Raw genomic sequence first — 5,998 nt, 5'->3', positions numbered from 1 at the left:
GATGGTTTAATACTGACGGGACATGTTGCCAAGTGAACAGTATAAGTGAGGAGAGTGTGTTCCCCAGATGCTTTAATATACACAGGACATGTTACCAGGCGAACAGTATAAGTGAGGAGAGTGTGTTCCCCTGATTGTTTAATGCACACAGGACATGTCACCAGGCGAACAGTGTAAATGAGGAGAATGTGTTCCCCTGATAGGTTAATAAACACGGGACATGTTACCAGGTGAACGGTATAAGTGAGGAGAGTGTGTTCCCCTGATTGTATAATACTGATGGGACATGCAACCTTATGAACAGTATAAGTGAGGAGAGTGTGTTCCCCTGATTGTTTAATACACACGGGATATGTTACCAGGTGAACAGTATAAGTGAGGAGAGTGTGTTCCCCTGATGGTTTAATATACACGGGACATGTAAACAGATGAACAGAATAAGAGAGGAGAGTGTTCCCCTGATGGTTTAATATACACGGGACATGTTACCAGGTGAACAGTATAAGTGAGGAGAGTGTGTTCCCCTGATGGTTTAATATACACGGGACATGTAAACAGGTGAACAGTATAAGTGATGAGAGTGTGTTCCCCTGATTGTTTAATATATACGGGACATGTTACCAGGTGAACAGTATAAGTGAGGAGAGTGTGTTCCCCTGATGGTTTAATATACACGGGACATGTAACCAGGTGAACAGTATAAGTGAGGAAAGTGTGTTCCCCTGATGGTTTAATATACACGGGACATGTTACCAGATGAACAGTTTAAGTGAGGAGAGTGTGTTCCCCTGATGGTTTAATATACACGGGACATGTAACCAGGTGAACAGTATAAGTGAGGAAAGTGTGATCCCCTGATGGTTTAATATACACGGGACATGTTACCAGATGAACAGTTTAAGTGAGGAGAGTGTGTTCGCCTGATTGTTTAATATACACAGGACATGTTACCAGGTGAACAGTATAAGTGAGGAGAGTGTGTTCCCCTGATGGTTTAATATACACGGGACATGTCACCAGGTGAACAGTATAAGTGAGGAGAGTGTGTTCCCCTGATTGTTTAACGCTGACGGGACATGTTACCAGGTGAACAGAATAAGTGAGGAGAGTCTGTTCCCCTGATTGTTTAACGCTGACGGGACATGTTACCAGGTGAACAGAATAAGTGAGGAGAGTGTGTTCCCCTGATGGTTTAATATACACGGGACATGTTACCAGATGAACAGTTTAAGTGAGGAGAGTGTGTTCGCCTGATTGTTTAATATACACGGGACATGTTACCAGGTGAACAGTATAAGTGAGGAGAGTGTGTTCCCCTGATGGTTTAATATACACGGGACATGTCACCAGGTGAACAGTATAAGTGATGAGAGTGTGTTCCCCTGATGGTTTAATATACACGGGACATGTCACCAGGTGAACAGTATAAGTGAGGAGAGTGTATTCCCCTGATGGTTTAATATACACGGGACCTGTCACCAGGTGAACAGTATAAGTGAGGAGAGTGTGTTCCCCTGATGGTTTAATATACACGGGACATGTCACCAGGTGAACAGTATAAGTGAGGAGAGTGTGTTCCCCTGATTATTTAATATATACGGGACATGTTACCAGGTGAACAGTATAAGTGAGGAGAGTGTGTTCCCCTGATTGTTTACTATACACGGGACATGCTTCCAGGTGAACAGTATAAGTGAGGAGAGTGTGTTCCCCTGATGGTTTAATACTGACGGGACATGTTGCCAGGTGAACAGTATAAGTGAGGAGAGTGTGTTCCCCAGATGCTTTAATATACACAGGACATGTTACCAGGCGAACAGTATAAGTGAGGAGAATGTGTTCCCCTGATTGTTTACTATACACGGGACATGTTTCCAGGTGAACAGTATAAGTGAGGAGAGTGTGTTCCCCTGATGGTTTAATACTGACGGGACATGTTGCCAGGTGAACAGTATAAGTGAGGAGAGTGTGTTCCCCTGATTGTATGATACTGACGGGACATGCAACCAAATGAACAGTATAAGTGAGGAGAGTGTGTTCCCCTGATTGTTTAATACTGATGGGACATGTTGCCAGGTGAACAGTATAAGTGAGGAGAGTGCGTTCCCCTGATGGTTTAATATACACGGGACATGTTACCAGTAGAACAGTATAAGTGAGGAGAGTTTGTTGCCCTGATTGTTTAATACTGACGGGACATGTTACCAGGTAAACAGTATAAGTGAGGAGAATGTATTCCCCTGATTGTTTAATACATAAGGCACATGTTACCAGATGAACAGTATAAGTTAGGAAAGTGTGTTCCCCTGATGGTTTAATATACACGGGACATGTTACAAGGTGAACAGTATAAGTGAGGAAAGTGTGTTCCCCTGATGGTTTAATATACACGGGACATGACACCAGGTGAACAGTTTGATTGAGTAGAGTGAGTTCCCCTGAAGGTTTAATATAGACGGGACATGGAAACAGGTGAACAGAAGAAGTGAGGAGAGTGTGTTCCTCTGATTGTTTAATCCGCACGGGACATGTTACCAGATGAACAGTATAAGTGAGGAGAGAGTGTTCCCCTGATGGTTTAATATACACGGGACATGTAAATAGGTGAACAGTATAAGTGAGGAGAGAGTGTTCCCCTGATTGTTTAATACACAAGGGATATGTAACCAGGTGAACAGTATAAGTGAGGAGAGTGTGTTCCCCTGATGATTTAATATACACGGGACATGTAAACAGATGAACAGAATAAGAGAGGAGAGTGTGTTCCCCTGATTGTTTAATACGCACGGGACATGTTACCAGATGTACAGCATAAGTGAGGAGAGAGTGTTCCCCTGATGGTTTAATATACACGGGACATGGAAACAGGTGAACAGTATAAGTGAGGAGAGTGTGTTCCCCTGATGGTTTAATATACACGGGACATGTAAACAGGTGAACAGTATAAGTGAGGAGAGAGTGTTCCCCTGATTGTTTAATAAGCACGGGACATGTTACCAGGTGAACAGTATAAGTGAGGAGAGTGTGTTCCCCTGATGGTTTAATATACACGGGACATGTAAACAGGTGAACAGAATATGTGAGGAGAGGGTGTTCCCCTGATGGTTTAATATACACGGGACATGTAAACAGGTGAACAGTAAAGTGAGGAGAGTGTTTGCCCCTGATTGTTTAATACGCACGGGACATGTTACCAGATGTACAGCATAAGTGAGGAGAGAGTGTTCCCCTGATGGTTTAATATACACGGGACATGTTTCCAGGTGAACAGTATAAGTGAGGAGAGTGTGTTCCCCTGATGGTTTAATATACACGGGACATGTAAACAGGTGAACTGTATAAGTGAGGAGAGTGTGTTCCCCTGATGGTTTAATATGCACGGGACATGGAAACAGGTGAACAGTATAAGTGAGGAGAGTGTGTTCCCCTGATGGTTTAATATACACGGGACATGTAAACAGGTGAACAGTATAAGTGAGGAGAGTGTGTTCCCCTGATTGTTTAATACGCACGGGACATGTTACCAGATGAACAGTATAAGTGAGTAGAGAGTGTTCCCCTGATGGTTTAATATACACGGGACATGGAAACAGGTGAACAGTATAAGTGAGGAGAGTGTGTTCCCCTGATGGTTTAATATACACGGGACATGTAAACAGGTGAACAGAATAAGAGAGGACAGAGTGTTCCCCTGATGGTTTAATATACACGGGACATGTTACCAGGTGAGCAGTATAAGTGAGGAGAGTGTGTTCCCCTGATGGTTTAATATACCGGGACATGTTACCAGGTGAACAGTATAAGTGAGGAGATTGTGTTCCCCCGATGGTTTAATATACACGGGACATGTTACCAGGTGAACTGTATAAGTGAGGAGAGAGTGTTCCCCTGATTGTTTAATACGCACGGGATATGTTACCAGGTGAACAGTATAAGTGAGGAGAGTGTGTTCCCCTGATGGTTTAATATACACGGGACATGTAAACAGGTGAACTGTATAAGTGAGGAGAGTGTGTTCCCCTGATGGTTTAATATACACGGGACATGTAAACAGGTGAACTGTAGAAGTGAGGAGAGAGTGTTCCCCTGATTGTTTAATACGCACGGGATATGTTACCAGGTGAACATTATAAGTGAGGAGAGTGTGTTCCCCTGATGGTTTAATATACACGGGACATGTAAACAGGTGAACAGAATAAGAGAGGAGAGAGTGTTCCCCTGATGGTTTAATATACACGGGACATGTTACCAGGTGAGCAGTATAAGTGAGGACAGTGTGTTCCCCTGATGCTTTAATATACACGGGACATGTAAACAGGTGAACAGAATAAGTGAGGAGAGGGTGTTCCCCTGATGGTTTAATATACACGGGACATGTAAACAGGTGAACAGTATAAGTGAGGAGAGTGTGTTCCCCTGATTGTTTAATACGCACGGGACATGTTACCAGATGAACAGTATAAGTGAGGAGAGTGTGTTCCCCTGATGGTTTAATATGCACGGGACATGTTACCAGGTGAACAGTATAAGTGAGGAGAGTGTGTTCCCCTGATGGTTTAATATACACGGGACATGTATCAGGTGAACAGTATATGCGAGGAGAGTGTGTTCCCCTGATTGTTTAATATACACAGGACATGTTACCAGGTGAACAGTATAAATGAGGAGAGTGTGTTCCCCTGATGGTTTTATATACACGGGACATGTAAACAGGTGAACAGAATAAGTGAGGAGAGGGTGTTCCCCTGATGGTTTAATATACACGGGACATGTAAACAGGTGAACAGGATAAGTGAGGAGAGTGTGTTCCCCTGATTGTTTAATACACACGGGACATGTTACCAGGTGAACAGTATAAGTGAGGAGAGTGTGTTCCCCTGATTGTTTAATATACACGGGACATGTTACCAGGTGAACAGTATAAGTGAGCAGAGTGTGTTCCCCTGATTGTTTAATATACACGGGACATGTTACCAGGTGAACAGTGCAAGTGAGGAGAGTGTGTTCCCCTGATGGTTTAATATACACGGGACATGTAAACAGGTGAACAGTATAAGTGAGGAGAGAGTGTTCCCCTGATTGTTTAATACGCACGGGACATGTTACCAGGTGAACAGTATAAGTGAGGAGAGTGTGTTCCCCTGATTGTTTAATATACACGGGACATGTTACCAGGTGAACAGTATAAGTGAGGAGAGTGTGTTCCCCTGATTGTTTAATATACACGGGACATGTAAACAGGTGAACAGTATAAGTGAGGAGAGTGTGTTCCTCTGATTGTTTAATACGCACGGGACATGTCACCAGGTGAACAGTATAAGTGAGGAGAGAGTGTTCCCCTGATGGTTTAATATACACGGGACATGGAAACAGGTGAACAGTATAAGTGAGGAGAGTGTGTTTCCCTGATGGTTTAATATACACGGGACATGTAAACAGGTGAACAGTATAAGTGAGGAGAGAGTGTTCCCCTGATTGTTTAATACGCACGGGACATGTTACCAGGTGAACAGTATAAGTGAGGAGAGTGTGTTCCCCTGATTGTTTAATATACACGGGACATGTTACCAGGTGAACAGTATAAGTGAGGAGAGTGTGTTCCCCTGATTGTTTAATATACACGGGACATGTAAACAGGTGAACAGTATAAGTGAGGAGAGTGTGTTCCTCTGATTGTTTAATACGCACGGGACATGTCACCAGGTGAACAGTATAAGTGAGGAGAGAGTGTTCCCCTGATGGTTTAATATACACGGGACATGGAAACAGGTGAACAGTATAAGTGAGGAGAGTGTGTTTCCCTGATGGTTTAATATACACGGGACATGTAAACAGGTGAACAGTATAAGTGAGGAGAGAGTGTTCCCCTGATTGTTTAATACACACGGGATATGTTACCAGGTGAACAGTATAAGTGAGGAGAGTGTGTTCCCCTGATGGTTTAATATACAAGGGACATGTTACCAGGTGAACAGTATAAGTGAGGAGAGGGTGTTCC

Source organism: Heterodontus francisci, unplaced genomic scaffold (assembly GCF_036365525.1).
Source record: "Heterodontus francisci isolate sHetFra1 unplaced genomic scaffold, sHetFra1.hap1 HAP1_SCAFFOLD_290, whole genome shotgun sequence".
Lineage (NCBI taxonomy): Eukaryota > Metazoa > Chordata > Chondrichthyes > Heterodontiformes > Heterodontidae > Heterodontus > Heterodontus francisci.
This window is presented reverse-complemented; position numbering follows the sequence as displayed.